Here is a 20,686-nt window from a genome sequence, read left to right as displayed (position 1 = left end):
AGGTGCGTTTTAGAAACCTTTCCCGATCACACGGTGTACCATCTTCTGGGTTTCTCATGCCTGTTTTCGACGTAGGAAGATGCCCTTGAACCTGGAGATTGGGACCCATGGGATGGGTACCATGCAGTATTACTTGAAAGGGTCTGCGTTGGCTCACCCAACCTCACCGAACCTCTCAGCCCCAAGAGTGTCCACCCTTATGTCTCAATCAGCTGTGGGTCTAGATATGGTCAATCCAGGTTGCATCACAGCCCCTGAACGAATTTTGTAAGAATTTCTCTCTCTTTCACTGTCTTTGTTTCACGGGTTTTGAAAAGTAATTTATTTTTATAATGGGGTTTAGCTGCTTTTCACGGCTGTGTTTATGCCGCTTTACACCCCCTTGACTCACTTACAGAGAGATATCAATACATAGGTTTGAAGATTCTTACTAGTCAGATATATTCTTGTGCGGTGAATAGGGGGTGTAGAGTCCAGTTCACTGAAAAATGAATAGGTCTTGTCTCTTACATATTGGGTTTATGGAACGGTATCTGAGCTAATTTGAAACCCTTGTTTTATGCATCACCCCACCTCACCTTTCCCGTTCAGCAGCCATAGTGTGTTTCCTAAACGTGTGACTCTGTTCTGTTTTGTAATTCAGTTCAAGTGTAGCGGTTTTTACATTCCCTCTAGAAGTGATATCTTATGATAAGTGTCTTTTTCTGTGTGACTTAATTCACTTAGAATCGTCGTACCTAAATCCACTCATCGTGCTGCTACTAGACTTATGACGTGGATTTCATGGCTGAGTGATATTCCATTGTACATGAGGACCACAACTTCTTTATCCATTTTTCTCTTTCCTAGGATATTTAAGGTGTAATGAAGTGGGGGTTCTTGTCAACAGAGCAGCCCTAAATTTTGGGGTGCCTGTGTCTTGCTGATTTTTAGTTTTCCCAATTTATACGCCCATGAGTGGAAGTGCCCTATGCTCTCCAAGCTGTGTGTTTTAGATGTTTCAGAACACACCGTACACTTCTCCAGAGTGGCTGTTGGCAATTTACATCCCACCCATCAGCGTAGCAAGGCTCCCATTTCTCCATGGCCGGTCCTGCATTTCTGGTTTGGACACTTTTTTCCGCATGGCCCTTTTGCCCGCTGGGAAGCGAGACTTCTTTGGAGCGCTGATTGGCCTTTCCAGGTTGCTTGGTTGGCCAAAAAGGGCGTATGCGTTTTTTCCTGAATATATTCAGGAAAAAACGCATACGCCCTTTTTGGCCAAGGGCATCATTGTCCACGTTTTGCCGCTTTTCATGTGCTTTCAAGGCGATTCGAATCTACCTCCTGAAATCTGTTGCCTGCAATTCTGCCTTGCTTTCAAAGCCTCTTCGTTGCCTTCCCTTAATATATTTGTGGACGAGAGGTATCATTTAAAACTCTGCAGGTTTGTGAATTGCAGTGCCCCTGAGCTCCATTTTTCAACTCGCTTTTTTGGGAGCTGGCCGCAAAAGCGCAGGATTGCTTCAGGCCCTCTTCTGGTTCTGGGGGGCAGGCTGAGCTTGTGCTTAATTCTTCTTCCTGATGGGAAAATAGAGTGACCTGTGCCTGTCCCAACACCTAGAGCTAGTCTCTCATTGGTTCCCCCTCTTCCCGTTCATCCTCAGGACAAATTGCAACCTGTACGGAACAGGAGGTTAAAGGTGCTGATTCTCCAAGGAGGGAGATGGCTAGTAAATCGGCTGGAATGGCGAACCCGAGCAAAGGAGATGAGAAATGAGGTGCGTTTTAGAAACCTTTCCCGATCACACGGTGTACCATCTTCTGGGTTTCTCATGCCTGTTTTCGACGTAGGAAGATGCCCTTGAACCTGGAGATTGGGACCCATGGGATGGGTACCATGCAGTATTACTTGAAAGGGTCTGCGTTGGCTCACCCAACCTCACCGAACCTCTCAGCCCCAAGAGTTTCCACCCTTATGTCTCAATCAGCTGTGGGTCTAGATATGGTCAATCCAGGTTGCATCACAGCCCCTGAACGAATTTTGTAAGAATTTCTCTCTGTTTCACTGTCTTTGTTTCACGGGTTTTGAAAAGTAATTTATTTTTATAATGGGGTTTAGCTGCTTTTCACGGCTGTGTTTATGCCGCTTTACACCCCCTTGACTCACTTACAGAGAGATATCAATACATAGGTTTGAAGATTCTTACTAGTCAGATATATTCGTGTGCGGTGAATAGGGGGTGTTGAGTCCAGTTCACTGAAAAAGGAATAGGTCTTGTCTCTTACATATTGGGTTTATGGAACGGTATCTGAGCTAATTTGAAACCCTTGTTTTATGCATCACCCCACCTCACCTTTCCCGTTCAGCAGCCATAGTGTGTTTCCTAAACGTGTGACTCTGTTCTGTTTTGTAATTCAGTTCAAGTGTAGCGGTTTTTACATTCCCTCTACAAGTGATATCTTACGATAAGTGTCTTTTTCTGTGTGACTTATTTCACTTAGAATCGTCGTACCTAAATCCACTCATCGTGCTGCTACTAGCCTTATGACGTGGATTTCATGGCTGAGTGATATTCCATTGTACATGAGGACCACAACTTCTTTATCCATTTTTCTCTTTCCTAGGATATTTAAGGTGTAATGAAGTGGGGGTTCTTGTCAACAGAGCAGCCCTAAATTTTGGGGTGCCTGTGTCTTGCTGATTTTTAGTTTTCCCAATTTATACGCCCATGAGTGGAAGTGCCCTATGCTCTCCAAGCTGTGTGTTTTAGATGTTTCAGAACACACCGTACACTTCTCCAGAGTGGCTGTTGGCAATTTACATCCCACCCATCAGCGTAGCAAGGCTCCCATTTCTCCATGGCCGGTCCTGCATTTCTGGTTTGGACACTTTTTTCCGCATGGCCCTTTTGCCCGCTGGGAAGCGAGACTTCTTTGGAGCGCTGATTGGCATTTCCAGGTTGCTTGGTTGGCCAAAAAGGGCGTATGCGTTTTTTCCTGAATATATTCAGGAAAAAACGCATACGCCCTTTTTGGCCAAGGGCATCATTGTCCACGTTTTGCCGCTTTTCATGTGCTTTCAAGGCGATTCGAATCTACCTCCTGAAATCTGTTTCCTGCAATTCTGCCTTGCTTTCAAAGCCTCTTCGTTGCCTTCCCTTAATATATTTGTGGACGAGAGGTATCATTTAAAACTCTGCAGGTTTGTGAATTGCCATGCCCCTGAGCTCCATTTTTCAACTCGCTTTTTTGGGAGCTGGCCGCAAAAGCGCAGGATTGCTTCAGGCCCTCTTCTGGTTCTGGGGGGCAGGCTGAGCTTGTGCTTAATTCTTCTTCCTGATGGGAAAATAGAGTGACCTGTGCCTGTCCCAACACCTAGAGCTAGTCTCTCATTGGTTCCCCCTCTTCCCGTTCATCCTCAGGACAAATTGCAACCTGTACGGAACAGGAGGTTAAAGGTGCTGATTCTCCAAGGAGGGAGATGGCTAGTAAATCGGCTGGAATGGCGAACCCGAGCCAAGGAGATGAGAAATGAGGTGCGTTTTAGAAACCTTTCCCGATCACACGGTGTACCATCTTCTGGGTTTCTCATGCCTGTTTTCGACGTAGGAAGATGCCCTTGAACCTGGAGATTTGGGACCCATGGGATGGGTACCATGCAGTATTACTTGAAAGGGTCTGCGTTGGCTCACCCAACCACACCGAACCTCTCAGCCCCAAGAGTGTCCACCCTTATGTCTCAATCAGCTGTGGGTCTAGATATGGTCAATCCAGGTTGCATCACAGCCCCTGAAAGAATTTTGTAAGAATTTCTCTCTCTTTCACTGTCTTTGTTTCACGGGTTTTGAAAAGTAATTTATTTTTATAATGGGGTTTAGCTGCTTTTCACGGCTGTGTTTAGGCCGCTTTACACCCCCTTGACTCACTTACAGAGAGATATCAATACATAGGTTTGAAGATTCTTACTAGTCAGATATATTCTTGTGCGGTGAATAGGGGGTGTTGAGTCCAGTTCACTGAAAAAGGAATAGGTCTTGTCTCTTACATATTGGGTTTATGGAACGGTATCTGAGCTAATTTGAAACCCTTGTTTTATGCATCACCCCACCTCACCTTTCCCGTTCAGCAGCCATAGTGTGTTTCCTAAACGTGTGACTCTGTTCTGTTTTGTAATTCAGTTCAAGTGTAGCGGTTTTTACATTCCCTCTACAAGTGATATCTTACGATAAGTGTCCTTTTCTGTGTGACTTATTTCACTTAGAATCGTCGTACCTAAATCCACTCATCGTGCTGCTACTAGCCTTATGACGTGGATTTCATGGCTGAGTGATATTCCATTGTACATGAGGACCACAACTTCTTTATCCATTTTTCTCTTTCCTAGGATATTTAAGGTGTAATGAAGTGGGGGTTCTTGTCAACAGAGCAGCCCTAAATTTTGGGGTGCCTGTGTCTTGCTGATTTTTAGTTTTCCCAATTTATACGCCCATGAGTGGAAGTGCCCTATGCTCTCCAAGCTGTGTGTTTTAGATGTTTCAGAACACACCGTACACTTCTCCAGAGTGGCTGTTGGCAATTTACATCCCACCCATCAGCGTAGCAAGGCTCCCATTTCTCCATGGCCGGTCCTGCATTTCTGGTTTGGACACTTTTTTCCGCATGGCCCTTTTGCCCGCTGGGAAGCGAGACTTCTTTGGAGCGCTGATTGGCATTTCCAGGTTGCTTGGTTGGCCAAAAAGGGCGTATGCGTTTTTTCCTGAATATATTCAGGAAAAAACGCATACGCCCTTTTTGGCCAAGGGCATCATTGTCCACGTTTTGCCGCTTTTCATGTGCTTTCAAGGCGATTCGAATCTACCTCCTGAAATCTGTTTCCTGCAATTCTGCCTTGCTTTCAAAGCCTCTTCGTTGCCTTCCCTTAATATATTTGTGGACGAGAGGTATCATTTAAAACTCTGCAGGTTTGTGAATTGCAGTGCCCCTGAGCTCCATTTTTCAACTCGCTTTTTTGGGAGCTGGCCGCAAAAGCGCAGGATTGCTTCAGGCCCTCTTCTGGTTCTGGGGGGCAGGCTGAGCTTGTGCTTAATTCTTCTTCCTGATGGGAAAATAGAGTGACCTGTGCCTGTCCCAACACCTAGAGCTAGTCTCTCATTGGTTCCCCCTCTTCCCGTTCATCCTCAGGACAAATTGCAACCTGTACGGAACAGGAGGTTAAAGGTGCTGATTCTCCAAGGAGGGAGATGGCTAGTAAATCGGCTGGAATGGCGAACCCGAGCCAAGGAGATGAGAAATGAGGTGCGTTTTAGAAACCTTTCCCGATCACACGGTGTACCATCTTCTGGGTTTCTCATGCCTGTTTTCGATGTAGGAAGATGCCCTTGAACCTGGAGATTTGGGACCCATGGGATGGGTACCATGCAGTATTACTTGAAAGGGTCTGCGTTGGCTCACCCAACCACACCGAACCTCTCAGCCCCAAGAGTGTCCACCCTTATGTCTCAATCAGCTGTGGGTCTAGATATGGTCAATCCAGGTTGCATCACAGCCCCTGAAAGAATTTTGTAAGAATTTCTCTCTCTTTCACTGTCTTTGTTTCACGGGTTTTGAAAAGTAATTTATTTTTATAATGGGGTTTAGCTGCTTTTCACGGCTGTGTTTATGCCGCTTTACACCCCCTTGACTCACTTACAGAGAGATATCAATAGATAGGTTTGAAGATTCTTACTAGTCAGATATAATCTTGTGCGGTGAATAGGGGGTGTTGAGTACAGTTCACTGAAAAAGGAATAGGTCTTGTCTCTTACATATTGGGTTTATGGAACGGTATCTGAGCTAATTTGAAACCCTTGTTTTATGCATCACCCCACCTCACCTTTCCCGTTCAGCAGCCATAGTGTGTTTCCTAAACGTGTGACTCTGTTCTGTTTTGTAATTCAGTTCAAGTGTAGCGGTTTTTACATTCCCTCTACAAGTGATATCTTACGATAAGTGTCCTTTTCTGTGTGACTTATTTCACTTAGAATCGTCGTACCTAAATCCACTCATCGTGCTGCTACTAGCCTTATGACGTGGATTTCATGGCTGAGTGATATTCCATTGTACATGAGGACCACAACTTCTTTATCCATTTTTCTCTTTCCTAGGATATTTAAGGTGTAATGAAGTGGGGGTTCTTGTCAACAGAGCAGCCCTAAACTTTGGGGTTCCTGTGTCTTGCTGATTTTTAGTTTTCCCAATTTATACGCCCATGAGTGGAAGTGCCCTATGCTCTCCAAGCTGTGTTTTTTAGATGTTTCAGAACACACCGTACACTTCTCCAGAGTGGCTGTTGGCAATTTACATCCCACCCATCAGCGTAGCAAGGCTCCCATTTCTCCATGGCCGGTCCTGCATTTCTGGTTTGGACACTTTTTTCCGCATGGCCCTTTTGCCCGCTGGGAAGCGAGACTTCTTTGGAGCGCTGATTGGCATTTCCAGGTTGCTTGGTTGGCCAAAAAGGGCGTATGCGTTTTTTCCTGAATATATTCCGGAAAAAAAGCATACGCCCTTTTTGGCCAAGGGCATCATTGTCCACGTTTTGCCGCTTTTCATGTGCTTTCAAGGCGATTCGAATCTACCTCCTGAAATCTGTTGCCTGCAATTCTGCCTTGCTTTCAAAGCCTCTTCGTTGCCTTCCCTTAATATATTTGTGGATGAGAGGTATCATTTAAAACTCTGCAGGTTTGTGAATTGCAGTGCCCCTGAGCTCCATTTTTCAACTCGCTTTTTTGGGAGCTGGCCGCAAAAGCGCAGGATTGCTTCAGGCCCTCTTCTGGTTCTGGGGGGCAGGCTGAGCTTGTGCTTAATTCTTCTTCCTGATGGGAAAATAGAGTGACCTGTGCCTGTCCCAACACCTAGAGCTAGTCTCTCATTGGTTCCCCCTCTTCCCGTTCATCCTCAGGACAAATTGCAACCTGTACGGAACAGGAGGTTAAAGATGCTGATTCTCCAAGGAGGGAGATGGCTAGTAAATCGGCTGGAATGGCGAACCCGAGCAAAGGAGATGAGAAATGAGGTGCGTTTTAGAAACCTTTCCCGATCACACGGTGTACCATCTTCTGGGTTTCTCATGCCTGTTTTCGACGTAGGAAGATGCCCTTGAACCTGGAGATTGGGACCCATGGGATGGGTACCATGCAGTATTACTTGAAAGGGTCTGCGTTGGCTCACCCAACCACACCGAACCTCTCAGCCCCAAGAGTGTCCACCCTTATGTCTCAATCAGCTGTGGGTCTAGATATGGTCAATCCAGGTTGCATCACAGCCCCTGAACGAATTTTGTAAGAATTTCTCTCTCTTTCACTGTCTTTGTTTCACGGGTTTTGAAAAGTAATTTATTTTTATAATGGGGTTTAGCTGCTTTTCACGGCTGTGTTTATGCCGCTTTACACCCCCTTGACTCACTTACAGAGAGATATCAATACATAGGTTTGAAGATTCTTACTAGTCAGATATATTCTTGTGCGGTGAATAGGGGGTGTTGAGTCCAGTTCACTGAAAAAGGAATAGGTCTTGTCTCTTACATATTGGGTTTATGGAACGGTATCTGAGCTAATTTGAAACCCTTGTTTTATGCATCACCCCACCTCACCTTTCCCGTTCAGCAGCCATAGTGTGTTTCCTAAACGTGTGACTCTGTTCTGTTTTGTAATTCAGTTCAAGTGTAGCGGTTTTTACATTCCCTCTACAAGTGATATCTTACGATAAGTGTCTTTTTCTGTGTGACTTATTTCACTTAGAATCGTCGTACCTAAATCCACTCATCGTGCTGCTACTAGCCTTATGACGTGGATTTCATGGCTGAGTGATATTCCATTGTACATGAGGACCACAACTTCTTTATCCATTTTTCTCTTTCCTAGGATATTTAAGGTGTAATGAAGTGGGGGTTCTTGTCAACAGAGCAGCCATAAATTTTGGGGTGCCTGTGTCTTGCTGATTTTTAGTTTTCCCAATTTATACGCCCATGAGTGGAAGTGCCCTATGCTCTCCAAGCTGTGTGTTTTAGATGTTTCAGAACACACCGTACACTTCTCCAGAGTGGCTGTTGGCAATTTACATCCCACCCATCAGCGTAGCAAGGCTCCCATTTCTCCATGGCCGGTCCTGCATTTCTGGTTTGGACACTTTTTTCCGCATGGCCCTTTTGCCCGCTGGGAAGCGAGACTTCTTTGGAGCGCTGATTGGCATTTCCAGGTTGCTTGGTTGGCCAAAAAGGGCGTATGCGTTTTTTCCTGAATATATTCAGGAAAAAACGCATACGCCCTTTTTGGCCAAGGGCATCATTGTCCACGTTTTGCCGCTTTTCATGTGCTTTCAAGGCGATTCGAATCTACCTCCTGAAATCTGTTGCCTGCAATTCTGCCTTGCTTTCAAAGCCTCTTCGTTGCCTTCCCTTAATATATTTGTGGACGAGAGGTATCATTTAAAACTCTGCAGGTTTGTGAATTGCAGTGCCCCTGAGCTCCATTTTTCAACTCGCTTTTTTGGGAGCTGGCCGCAAAAGTGCAGGATTGCTTCAGGCCCTCTTCTGGTTCTGGGGGGCAGGCTGAGCTTGTGCTTAATTCTTCTTCCTGATGGGAAAATAGAGTGACCTGTGCCTGTCCCAACACCTAGAGCTAGTCTCTCATTGGTTCCCCCTCTTCCCGTTCATCCTCAGGACAAATTGCAACCTGTACGGAACAGGAGGTTAAAGGTGCTGATTCTCCAAGGAGGGAGATGGCTAGTAAATCGGCTGGAATGGCGAACCCGAGCCAAGGAGATGAGAAATGAGGTGCGTTTTAGAAACCTTTCCCGATCACACGGTGTACCATCTTCTGGGTTTCTCATGCCTGTTTTCGATGTAGGAAGATGCCCTTGAACCTGGAGATTTGGGACCCATGGGATGGGTACCATGCAGTATTACTTGAAAGGGTCTGCGTTGGCTCACCCAACCACACCGAACCTCTCAGCCCCAAGAGTGTCCACCCTTATGTCTCAATCAGCTGTGGGTCTAGATATGGTCAATCCAGGTTGCATCACAGCCCCTGAAAGAATTTTGTAAGAATTTCTCTCTCTTTCACTGTCTTTGTTTCACGGGTTTTGAAAAGTAATTTATTTTTATAATGGGGTTTAGCTGCTTTTCACCGCTGTGTTTATGCTGCTTTACACCCCATTGACTCACTTACAGAGAGATATCAATACATAGGTTTGAAGATTCTTACTAGTCAGATATATTCTTGTGCGGTGAATAGGGGGTGTTGAGTCCAGTTCACTGAAAAAAGAATAGGTCTTCTCTCTTACATATTGGGTTTATGGAACGGTATCTGAGCTAATTTGAAACCCTTGTTTTATGCATCACCCCACCTCACCTTTCCCGTTCAGCAGCCATAGTGTGTTTCCTAAACGTGTGACTCTGTTCTGTTTTGTAATTCAGTTCAAGTGTAGCGGTTTTTACATTCCCTCTACAAGTGATATCTTACGATAAGTGTCTTTTTCTGTGTGACTTATTTCACTTAGAATCGTCGTACCTAAATCCACTCATCGTGCTGCTACTAGCCTTATGACGTTGATTTCATGGCTGAGTGATATTCCATTGTACATGAGGACCACAACTTCTTTATCCATTTTTCTCTTTCCTAGGATATTTAAGGTGTAATGAAGTGGGGGTTCTTGTCAACAGAGCCGCCCTAAACTTTGGGGTGCCTGTGTCTTGCTGATTTTTAGTTTTCCCAATTTATACGCCCATGAGTGGAAGTGCCCTATGCTCTCCAAGCTGTGTTTTTTAGATGTTTCTGAACACACCGTACACTTCTCCAGAGTGGCTGTTGGCAATTTACATCCCACCCATCAGCGTAGCAAGGCTCCCATTTCTCCATGGCCGGTCCTGCATTTCTGGTTTGGACACTTTTTTCCGCATGGCCCTTTTGCCCGCTGGGAAGCGAGACTTCTTTGGAGCGCTGATTGGCATTTCCAGGTTGCTTGGTTGGCCAAAAAGGGCGTATGCGTTTTTTCCTGAATATATTCCGGAAAAAACGCATACGCCCTTTTTGGCCAAGGGCATCATTGTCCACGTTTTGCCGCTTTTCATGTGCTTTCAAGGCGATTCGAATCTACCTCCTGAAATCTGTTGCCTGCAATTCTGCCTTGCTTTCAAAGCCTCTTCGTTGCCTTCCCTTAATATATTTGTGGATGAGAGGTATCATTTAAAACTCTGCAGGTTTGTGAATTGCAGTGCCCCTGAGCTCCATTTTTCAACTCGCTTTTTTGGGAGCTGGCCGCAAAAGCGCAGGATTGCTTCAGGCCCTCTTCTGGTTCTGGGGGGCAGGCTGAGCTTGTGCTTAATTCTTCTTCCTGATGGGAAAATAGAGTGACCTGTGCCTGTCCCAACACCTAGAGCTAGTCTCTCATTGGTTCCCCCTCTTCCCGTTCATCCTCAGGACAAATTGCAACCTGTACGGAACAGGAGGTTAAAGATGCTGATTCTCCAAGGAGGGAGATGGCTAGTAAATCGGCTGGAATGGCGAACCCGAGCAAAGGAGATGAGAAATGAGGTGCGTTTTAGAAACCTTTCCCGATCACACGGTGTACCATCTTCTGGGTTTCTCATGCCTGTTTTCGACGTAGGAAGATGCCCTTGAACCTGGAGATTGGGACCCATGGGATGGGTACCATGCAGTATTACTTGAAAGGGTCTGCGTTGGCTCACCCAACCTCACCGAACCTCTCAGCCCCAAGAGTGTCCACCCTTATGTCTCAATCAGCTGTGGGTCTAGATATGGTCAATCCAGGTTGCATCACAGCCCCTGAACGAATTTTGTAAGAATTTCTCTCTCTTTCACTGTCTTTGTTTCACGGGTTTTGAAAAGTAATTTATTTTTATAATGGGGTTTAGCTGCTTTTCACGGCTGTGTTTATGCCGCTTTACACCCCCTTGACTCACTTACAGAGAGATATCAATACATAGGTTTGAAGATTCTTACTAGTCAGATATATTCTTGTGCGGTGAATAGGGGGTGTTGAGTCCAGTTCACTGAAAAAGGAATAGGTCTTGTCTCTTACATATTGGGTTTATGGAACGGTATCTGAGCTAATTTGAAACCCTTGTTTTATGCATCACCCCACCTCACCTTTCCCGTTCAGCAGCCATAGTGTGTTTCCTAAACGTGTGACTCTGTTCTGTTTTGTAATTCAGTTCAAGTGTAGCGGTTTTTACATTCCCTCTACAAGTGATATCTTACGATAAGTGTCTTTTTCTGTGTGACTTATTTCACTTAGAATCGTCGTACCTAAATCCACTCATCGTGCTGCTACTAGCCTTATGACGTGGATTTCATGGCTGAGTGATATTCCATTGTACATGAGGACCACAAGTTCTTTATCCACTTTTCTCTTTCCTAGGATATTTAAGGTGTAATGAAGTGGGGGTTCTTGTCAACAGAGCAGCCCTAAACTTTGGGGTGCCTGTGTCTTGCTGATTTTTAGTTTTCCCAATTTATACGCCCATGAGTGGAAGTGCCCTATGCTCTCCAAGCTGTGTTTTTTAGATGTTTCAGGACACACCGTATACTTCTCCAGAGTGGCTGTTGGCAATTTACATCCTGCCCATCAGCGTAGCAAGGCTCCCATTTCTCCATGGCCGGTCCTGCATTTCTGGTTTGGACACTTTTTTCCGCATGGCCCTTTTGCCCGCTGGGAAGCGAGACTTCTTTGGAGCGCTGATTTGCCTTTCCCGGTTGCTTGGTTGGCCAAAAAGGGCTTATGCGTTTTTTCCTGAATATATTCAGGAAAAAACGCATACGCCCTTTTTGGCCAAGGGCATCATTGTCCACGTTTTGCCGCTTTTCATGTGCTTTCAAGGCGATTCGAATCTACCTCCTGAAATCTGTTTCCTGCAATTCTGCCTTGCTTTCAAAGCCTCTTCGTTGCCTTCCCTCAATATATTTGTGGACGAGAGTTATCGTTTATAACTCTGCAGGTTTGTTTATTGCAGTGACCCTGAGCTCCATTTTTCCAGTCACTTTTTTGGGAGCTGGCCGCAAAAGTGCAGGATTGCTTCAGGCCCTCTTCTGGTTCTGGGGGGCAGGCTGAGCTTGTGGTTAATTCTTCTTCCTGATGGGAAAATAGAGTGACCTGTGCCTGTCCCAACCCCTAGAGCTAGTCTCTCATTGGTTCCCCTCTTGCCGTTCATCCTCAGGACAAATTGCAACCTGTACGGAACAGGAGATTAAAGGTGCTGATTCTCCAAGGAGGGAGATGGCTAGTAAAGCGGCTGGAATGGCGAACCCGAGCACAAGGAGATGAGAAATGAGGGGCGTTTTAGAAACCTTTCCCGATCACACGGTGTACCATCTTCTGGGTTTCTCATGCATGTTTTCGACGTAGGAAGATGCCCTTGAACCTGGAGATTTGGGACCCATGGGATGGGTACCATGCAGTATTACTTTAAAGGGTCTGCGTTGGCTCACGCAACCTCATCAAACCTCTCAGCCCCAAGAGTGTCCACCCTTATGTCTCAATCAGCTGTGGGTCTAGATATGGTCAATCCAGGTTGCATCACAGCCCCTGAACGAATTTTGTAAGAATTTCTCTCTCTTTCACTGTCTTTGTTTCACGGGTTTTGAAAAGTAATTTATTTTTATAATGGGGTTTAGCTGCTTTTCACGGCTGTGTTTAGGCCGCTTTACACCCAATTGACTCACTTACAGAGAGATATCAATACATAGGTTTGAAGATTCTTACTAGTCAGATATATTCTTGTGCGGTGAATAGGGGGTGTTGAGGCCAGTTCACTGAGCAAGGAGTAGGTCTTGTCTACTACATATTGGGTTTATGGAACGGTATCTGAGCTAATTTGAAACCCTTGATTTATGCATCACCCCACCTCACCTTTCCCGTTCAGCAGCCATAGTGTGTTTTCTAAACGTGTGACTCTGTTCTGTTTTGTAATTCAGTTGAAGTGTAGCGGTTTTTACATTCCCTCTATAAGTGATATCTTATGATAAGTGTCTTTTTCTGTGTGACTTATTTCATTTAGAATCGTCGTACCTAAATCCACTCATCGTGCTGCTACTAGCCTTATGACGTGGATTTCATGGCTGAGTGAAATTCCATTGTACATGAGGACCACAAGTTCTTTATCCACTTTTCTCTTTCCTAGGATATTTAAGGTGTAATGAAGTGGGGGTTCTTGTCAACAGAGCAGCCCTAAACTTTGGGGTGCCTGTGTCTTGCTGATTTTTAGTTTTCCCAATTTATACGCCCATGAGTGGAAGTGCCCTATGCTCTCCAAGCTGTGTTTTTTAGATGTTTCAGAACACACCGTACACTTCTCCAGAGTGGCTGTTGGCAATTTACATCCCACCCATCAGCGTAGCAAGGCTCCCATTTCTCCATGGCCGGTCCTGCATTTCTGGTTTGGACACTTTTTTCCGCATGGCCCTTTTGCCCGCTGGGAAGCGAGACTTCTTTGGAGCGCTGATTGGCATTTCCAGGTTGCTTGGTTGGCCAAAAAGGGCGTATGCGTTTTTTCCTGAATATATTCAGGAAAAAACGCATACGCCCTTTTTGGCCAAGGGCATCATTGTCCACGTTTTGCCGCTTTTCATGTGCTTTCAAGGCGATTCGAATCTACCTCCTGAAATCTGTTGCCTGCAATTCTGCCTTGCTTTCAAAGCCTCTTCGTTGCCTTCCCTTAATATATTTGTGGATGAGAGGTATCATTTAAAACTCTGCAGGTTTGTGAATTGCAGTGCCCCTGAGCTCCATTTTTCAACTCGCTTTTTTGGGAGCTGGCCGCAAAAGCGCAGGATTGCTTCAGGCCCTCTTCTGGTTCTGGGGGGCAGGCTGAGCTTGTGCTTAATTCTTCTTCCTGATGGGAAAATAGAGTGACCTGTGCCTGTCCCAACACCTAGAGCTAGTCTCTCATTGGTTCCCCCTCTTCCCGTTCATCCTCAGGACAAATTGCAACCTGTACGGAACAGGAGGTTAAAGATGCTGATTCTCCAAGGAGGGAGATGGCTAGTAAATCGGCTGGAATGGCGAACCCGAGCAAAGGAGATGAGAAATGAGGTGCGTTTTAGAAACCTTTCCCGATCACACGGTGTACCATCTTCTGGGTTTCTCATGCCTGTTTTCGACGTAGGAAGATGCCCTTGAACCTGGAGATTGGGACCCATGGGATGGGTACCATGCAGTATTACTTGAAAGGGTCTGCGTTGGCTCACCCAACCTCACCGAACCTCTCAGCCCCAAGAGTGTCCACCCTTATGTCTCAATCAGCTGTGGGTCTAGATATGGTCAATCCAGGTTGCATCACAGCCCCTGAACGAATTTTGTAAGAATTTCTCTCTCTTTCACTGTCTTTGTTTCACGGGTTTTGAAAAGTAATTTATTTTTATAATGGGGTTTAGCTGCTTTTCACGGCTGTGTTTATGCCGCTTTACACCCCCTTGACTCACTTACAGAGAGATATCAATACATAGGTTTGAAGATTCTTACTAGTCAGATATATTCTTGTGCGGTGAATAGGGGGTGTTGAGTCCAGTTCACTGAAAAATGAATAGGTCTTGTCTCTTACATATTGGGTTTATGGAACGGTATCTGAGCTAATTTGAAACCCTTGTTTTATGCATCACCCCACCTCACCTTTCCCGTTCAGCAGCCATAGTGTGTTTCCTAAACGTGTGACTCTGTTCTGTTTTGTAATTCAGTTCAAGTGTAGCGGTTTTTACATTCCCTCTAGAAGTGATATCTTATGATAAGTGTCTTTTTCTGTGTGACTTATTTCACTTAGAATCGTCGTACCTAAATCCACTCATCGTGCTGCTACTAGCCTTATGACGTGGATTTCATGGCTGAGTGATATTCCATTGTACATGAGGACCACAACTTCTTTATCCATTTTTCTCTTTCCTAGGATATTTAAGGTGTAATGAAGTGGGGGTTCTTGTCAACAGAGCAGCCCTAAATTTTGGGGTGCCTGTGTCTTGCTGATTTTTAGTTTTCCCAATTTATACGCCCATGAGTGGAAGTGCCCTATGCTCTCCAAGCTGTGTGTTTTAGATGTTTCAGAACACACCGTACACTTCTCCAGAGTGGCTGTTGGCAATTTACATCCCACCCATCAGCGTAGCAAGGCTCCCATTTCTCCATGGCCGGTCCTGCATTTCTGGTTTGGACACTTTTTTCCGCATGGCCCTTTTGCCCGCTGGGAAGCGAGACTTCTTTGGAGCGCTGATTGGCCTTTCCAGGTTGCTTGGTTGGCCAAAAAGGGCGTATGCGTTTTTTCCTGAATATATTCAGGAAAAAACGCATACGCCCTTTTTGGCCAAGGGCATCATTGTCCACGTTTTGCCGCTTTTCATGTGCTTTCAAGGCGATTCGAATCTACCTCCTGAAATCTGTTGCCTGCAATTCTGCCTTGCTTTCAAAGCCTCTTCGTTGCCTTCCCTTAATATATTTGTGGACGAGAGGTATCATTTAAAACTCTGCAGGTTTGTGAATTGCAGTGCCCCTGAGCTCCATTTTTCAACTCGCTTTTTTGGGAGCTGGCCGCAAAAGCGCAGGATTGCTTCAGGCCCTCTTCTGGTTCTGGGGGGCAGGCTGAGCTTGTGCTTAATTCTTCTTCCTGATGGGAAAATAGAGTGACCTGTGCCTGTCCCAACACCTAGAGCTAGTCTCTCATTGGTTCCCCCTCTTCCCGTTCATCCTCAGGACAAATTGCAACCTGTACGGAACAGGAGGTTAAAGGTGCTGATTCTCCAAGGAGGGAGATGGCTAGTAAATCGGCTGGAATGGCGAACCCGAGCCAAGTAGATGAGAAATGAGGTGCGTTTTAGAAACCTTTCCCGATCACACGGTGTACCATCTTCTGGGTTTCTCATGCCTGTTTTCGATGTAGGAAGATGCCCTTGAACCTGGAGATTTGGGACCCATGGGATGGGTACCATGCAGTATTACTTGAAAGGGTCTGCGTTGGCTCACCCAACCACACCGAACCTCTCAGCCCCAAGAGTGTCCACCCTTATGTCTCAATCAGCTGTGGGTCTAGATATGGTCAATCCAGGTTGCATCACAGCCCCTGAAAGAATTTTGTAAGAATTTCTCTCTCTTTCACTGTCTTTGTTTCACGGGTTTTGAAAAGTAATTTATTTTTATAATGGGGTTTAGCTGCTTTTCACGGCTGTGTTTATGCCGCTTTACACCCCCTTGACTCACTTACAGAGAGATATCAATACATAGGTTTGAAGATTCTTACTAGTCAGATATATTCTTGTGCGGTGAATAGGGGGTGTTGAGTCCAGTTCACTGAAAAAGGAATAGGTCTTGTCTCTTACATATTGGGTTTATGGAACGGTATCTGAGCTAATTTGAAACCCTTGTTTTATGCATCACCCCACCTCACCTTTCCCGTTCAGCAGCCATAGTGTGTTTCCTAAACGTGTGACTCTGTTCTGTTTTGTAATTCAGTTCAAGTGTAGCGGTTTTTACATTCCCTCTACAAGTGATATCTTACGATAAGTGTCTTTTTCTGTGTGACTTATTTCACTTAGAATCGTCGTACCTAAATCCACTCATCGTGCTGCTACTAGCCTTATGACGTGGATTTCATGGCTGAGTGATATTCCATTGTACATGAGGACCACAACTTCTTTATCCATTTTTCTCTTTCCTAGGATATTTAAGGTGTAATGAAGTGGGGGTTCTTGTCAACAGAGCAGCCCTAAACTTTGGGGTGCCTGTGTCTTGCTGATTTTTAGTTTTCCCAATTTATACGCCCATGAGTGGAAGTGCCCTATGCTCTCCAAGCTGTGTTTTTTAGATGTTTCAGAACACACCGTACACTTCTCCAGAGTGGCTGTTGGCAATTTACATCCCACCCATCAGCGTAGCAAGGCTCCCATTTCTCCATGGCCGGTCCTGCATTTCTGGTTTGGACACTTTTTTCCGCATGGCCCTTTTGCCCGCTGGGAAGCGAGACTTCTTTGGAGCGCTGATTGGCCTTTCCAGGTTGCTTGGTTGGCCAAAAAGGGCGTATGCGTTTTTTCCTGAATATATTCAGGAAAAAACGCATACGCCCTTTTTGGCCAAGGGCATCATTGTCCACGTTTTGCCGCTTTTCATGTGCTTTCAAGGCGATTCGAATCTACCTCCTGAAATCTGTTGCCTGCAATTCTGCCTTGCTTTCAAAGCCTCTTCGTTGCCTTCCCTTAATATATTTTTGGATGAGAGGTATCATTTAAAACTCTGCAGGTTTGTGAATTGCAGTGCCCCTGAGCTCCATTTTTCAACTCGCTTTTTTGGGAGCTGGCCGCAAAAGCGCAGGATTGCTTCAGGCCCTCTTCTGGTTCTGGGGGGCAGGCTGAGCTTGTGCTTAATTCTTCTTCCTGATGGGAAAATAGAGTGACCTGTGCCTGTCCCAACCCCTAGAGCTAGTCTCTCATTGGTTCCCCCTCTTCCCGTTCATCCTCAGGACAAATTGCAACCTGTACGGAACAGGAGGTTAAAGATGCTGATTCTCCAAGGAGGGAGATGGCTAGTAAATCGGCTGGAATGGCGAACCCGAGCAAAGGAGATGAGAAATGAGGTGCGTTTTAGAAACCTTTCCCGATCACACGGTGTACCATCTTCTGGGTTTCTCATGCCTGTTTTCGACGTAGGAAGATGCCCTTGAACCTGGAGATTGGGACCCATGGGATGGGTACCATGCAGTATTACTTGAAAGGGTCTGCGTTGGCTCACCCAACCTCACCGAACCTCTCAGCCCCAAGAGTGTCCACCCTTATGTCTCAATCAGCTGTGGGTCTAGATATGGTCAATCCAGGTTGCATCACAGCCCCTGAACGAATTTTGTAAGAATTTCTCTCTCTTTCACTGTCTTTGTTTCACGGGTTTTGAAAAGTAATTTATTTTTATAATGGGGTTTAGCTGCTTTTCACGGCTGTGTTTATGCCGCTTTACACCCCCTTGACTCACTTACAGAGAGATATCAATACATAGGTTTGAAGATTCTTACTAGTCAGATATATTCTTGTGCGGTGAATAGGGGGTGTTGAGTCCAGTTCACTGAAAAATGAATAGGTCTTGTCTCTTACATATTGGGTTTATGGAACGGTATCTGAGCTAATTTGAAACCCTTGTTTTATGCATCACCCCACCTCACCTTTCCCGTTCAGCAGCCATAGTGTGTTTCCTAAACGTGTGACTCTGTTCTGTTTTGTAATTCAGTTCAAGTGTAGCGGTTTTTACATTCCCTCTAGAAGTGATATCTTATGATAAGTGTCTTTTTCTGTGTGACTTATTTCACTTAGAATCGTCGTACCTAAATCCACTCATCGTGCTGCTACTAGCCTTATGACGTGGATTTCATGGCTGAGTGATATTCCATTGTACATGAGGACCACAACTTCTTTATCCATTTTTCTCTTTCCTAGGATATTTAAGGTGTAATGAAGTGGGGGTTCTTGTCAACAGAGCAGCCCTAAATTTTGGGGTGCCTGTGTCTTGCTGATTTTTAGTTTTCCCAATTTATACGCCCATGAGTGGAAGTGCCCTATGCTCTCCAAGCTGTGTGTTTTAGATGTTTCAGAACACACCGTACACTTCTCCAGAGTGGCTGTTGGCAATTTACATCCCACCCATCAGCGTAGCAAGGCTCCCATTTCTCCATGGCCGGTCCTGCATTTCTGGTTTGGACACTTTTTTCCGCATGGCCCTTTTGCCCGCTGGGAAGCGAGACTTCTTTGGAGCGCTGATTGGCCTTTCCAGGTTGCTTGGTTGGCCAAAAAGGGCGTATGCGTTTTTTCCTGAATATATTCAGGAAAAAACGCATACGCCCTTTTTGGCCAAGGGCATCATTGTCCACGTTTTGCCGCTTTTCATGTGCTTTCAAGGCGATTCGAATCTACCTCCTGAAATCTGTTGCCTGCAATTCTGCCTTGCTTTCAAAGCCTCTTCGTTGCCTTCCCTTAATATATTTGTGGACGAGAGGTATCATTTAAAACTCTGCAGGTTTGTGAATTGCAGTGCCCCTGAGCTCCATTTTTCAACTCGCTTTTTTGGGAGCTGGCCGCAAAAGCGCAGGATTGCTTCAGGCCCTCTTCTGGTTCTGGGGGGCAGGCTGAGCTTGTGCTTAATTCTTCTTCCTGATGGGAAAATAGAGTGACCTGTGCCTGTCCCAACACCTAGAGCTAGTCTCTCATTGGTTCCCCCTCTTCCCGTTCATCCTCAGGACAAATTGCAACCTGTACGGAACAGGAGGTTAAAGGTGCTGATTCTCCAAGGAGGGAGATGGCTAGTAAATCGGCTGGAATGGCGAACCCGAGCCAAGTAGATGAGAAATGAGGTGCGTTTTAGAAACCTTTCCCGATCACACGGTGTACCATCTTCTGGGTTTCTCATGCCTGTTTTCGATGTAGGAAGATGCCCTTGAACCTGGAGATTTGGGACCCATGGGATGGGTACCATGCAGTATTACTTGAAAGGGTCTGCGTTGGCTCACCCAACCACACCGAACCTCTCAGCCCCAAGAGTGTCCACCCTTATGTCTCAATCAGCTGTGGGTCTAGATATGGTCAATCCAGGTTGCATCACAGCCCCTGAAAGAATTTTGTAAGAATTTCTCTCTCTTTCACTGTCTTTGTTTCACGGGTTTTGAAAAGTAATTTATTTTTATAATGGGGTTTAGCTGCTTTTCACGGCTGTGTTTATGCCGCTTTACACCCCCTTGACTCACTTACAGAGAGATATCAATACATAGGTTTGAAGATTCTTACTAGTCAGATATATTCTTGTGCGGTGAATAGGGGGTGTTGAGTCCAGTTCACTGAAAAAGGAATAGGTCTTGTCTCTTACATATTGGGTTTATGGAACGGTATCTGAGCTAATTTGAAACCCTTGTTTTATGCATCACCCCACCTCACCTTTCCCGTTCAGCAGCCATAGTGTGTTTCCTAAACGTGTGACTCTGTTCTGTTTTGTAATTCAGTTCAAGTGTAGCGGTTTTTACATTCCCTCTACAAGTGATATCTTACGATAAGTGTCTTTTTCTGTGTGACTTATTTCACTTAGAATCGTCGTACCTAAATCCACTCATCGTGCTGCTACTAGCCTTATGACGTGGATTTCATGGCTGAGTGATATTCCATTGTACATGAGGACCACAACTTCTTTATCCATTTTTCTCTTTCCTAGGATATTTAAGGTGTAATGAAGTGGGGGTTCTTGTCAACAGAGCAGCCCTAAACTTTGGGGTGCCTGTGTCTTGCTGATTTTTAGTTTTCCCAATTTATACGCCCATGAGTGGAAGTGCCCTATGCTCTCCAAGCTGTGTTTTTTAGATGTTTCAGAACACACCGTACACTTCTCCAGAGTGGCTGTTGGCAATTTACATCCCACCCATCAGCGTAGCAAGGCTCCCATTTCTCCATGGCCGGTCCTGCATTTCTGGTTTGGACACTTTTTTCCGCATGGCCCTTTTGCCCGCTGGGAAGCGAGACTTCTTTGGAGCGCTGATTGGCCTTTCCAGGTTGCTTGGTTGGCCAAAAAGGGCGTATGCGTTTTTTCCTGAATATATTCCGGAAAAAACGCATACGCCCTTTTTGGCCAAGGGCATCATTGTCCACGTTTTGCCGCTTTTCATGTGCTTTCAAGGCGATTCGAATCTACCTCCTGAAATCTGTTGCCT

This window comes from Balaenoptera acutorostrata, chromosome 9 (genome assembly GCF_949987535.1).
Source record: "Balaenoptera acutorostrata chromosome 9, mBalAcu1.1, whole genome shotgun sequence".
Lineage (NCBI taxonomy): Eukaryota > Metazoa > Chordata > Mammalia > Artiodactyla > Balaenopteridae > Balaenoptera > Balaenoptera acutorostrata.
The sequence above is the reverse complement of the archived record's forward strand: the minus strand, read 5'-3'. Positions refer to the sequence as shown.